Genomic DNA, 1,793 nt, shown 5'->3' on the forward strand with positions numbered 1-1,793 from the left:
GTGACTCACCACCAAGACTCTCGTTAGTCTTCTTTCAGCTACAGGGACCCAGTTCCTATAAGTAATCTTTTCCCTGATCCTGAGGACCCCCCTCCTGCTTAACAAGATAAATATGCAGTACTGTATGTAGTAATTATTCTCAACTTTTCCATGCTCCAACCCTCATTTTTCAGCACCAGATCTTTACCTTAAATGAACTCATCTTGCTGATGTACATATTTTTGTGCCTTCATTTCCCCCTATTATTCAGATCAAAATCTCACCATATACTGTGATTCGTCCTTTTCTCTCAGTTTTCCAAATCCAACCAGTTATCAAGTCCTCTAGTAACAGCAACTATCTTGTGACTTCTGTTTTATTTCAATACTGACTCTCTGCTCAGATGTTTTCTGTGGCCCCTCCATGGGTGTCTGGGACTTTCTGGTTCCAGTTCACAGCACACAGAAATCAAAAATAGCTCAGAAATTGTCAACTCTGGCTTCCCTTCTACCTAAACAGGCTACAAAGATGGAGTTACTTTGCTGCCCAATGTTGGAGCTTGAAATTGAAGCCACTGACTGGTGAACTCACCAGTGTAGGTAGGGTGCTACATGAGGGGCAGGTTTTTCTCTAACACCACAAGGGTCTATGGCCCAAGTGGTGTTTGATAGTAGCATTTGCTACAAAAGAAAAGAGAAGAAAATATGGAGTTACTTTGGTTGAGCACCACCTATCTTCTTAGACTCCACAGAATCAATCATGCATTCAGTGGAAAGAAGTCCACCCAAGTGTCCCCTCCCTTGGCCCTCCTGCTTCCCTGCATTTTTCTCCTCTCAAACGTCTGGAACTGCAGAGATCAAGTCCCCTCCCCACTTTTCTTCCTGGGTGTATAGGGCATCTCTTGTGTAAAACTCCAGTTCAGCTATGCCTGCCTCTTGATTTGTTAATGTGGAAATTCAACAAATATTTTACCTCCCCCTGCACCAAACCATTCTCTATAAATACAGTCTTACTACAAAAGGTTATTTTAGATATCAGATTTGGGGGTAATACTTGCTTTTGCTTTCATTCCTGCTGTAAGTACCTGTCCCTACCCACACACACTGGCACATGCATGCATGCACACACACACACACACACACACACACACAGGAAATGCATGATATGAACTGTCCAAAGAAGCCATCAGGTGCTAAAAAAGAAAATAATACACAAAGAACCGGCACATTTGTATTTGCTTTTTTGTTTTTTTGAATTGTAGTTGCTGCTACTTGATCTTTTTCCTCTAGTCTCTAACCCTAAACCTATCACCATGGATACCATGTCTCTTAAATGACTCCCTGGTTACTTTCCCTCAAAACACTTTTACTGCCTCCCTCCCTGCAAAATAAATTCAGAACTCTTAGCAATGTGTGGAATATGGTTTGCAAAAAAGGGTCACAAATTTTCCCATCCCTGTATGCATACGCTGTGCCATATGACTTTCCTACTCCTGCCAGCAAGAGATGGAATCTATTTTTCCACCCTTGGAATCTGGGCTTGGTCATATGACTTGCTTTGGTCAATGGAAAATTAGAAAATTGTGATGTACCTGAGACTTACCGAGTGTTTGCGCATTGGGACTTGCCTTCTCTTGCTACCTTTGGTCTCCAGAGTCAACCCATGTGAAGAAGCCCATGCTTCCATCCTGGAGAATGAGGCCTACTAGAGAGTGGAGCAGAGCCACGGCCTCTAGAACGAGGTCAGCAAACTCCAGTCACAGACCAGATTCAACCTGCCCTGTGTTTTGGTACAGCCTGAGCTAAGAGTGTTTT

The 1,793-nt window shown here is 43.1% G+C and overlaps 1 non-coding gene across 1 annotated transcript; it reads left to right on the plus strand.

The window, feature by feature from the left end:
• Positions 1-520: 520 nt before the first annotated feature.
• LOC122686248 lies at positions 521-667 on the plus strand. Its single transcript, XR_006338674.1, has one exon. It is a non-coding gene; the product is annotated as a small nucleolar RNA SNORA62/SNORA6 family (small nucleolar RNA).
• Positions 668-1,793: the final 1,126 nt, after the last annotated feature.

The sequence above is a fragment of the Cervus elaphus genome, chromosome 3 (assembly GCF_910594005.1).
Source record: "Cervus elaphus chromosome 3, mCerEla1.1, whole genome shotgun sequence".
In the NCBI taxonomy this organism is placed as follows: domain Eukaryota; kingdom Metazoa; phylum Chordata; class Mammalia; order Artiodactyla; family Cervidae; genus Cervus; species Cervus elaphus.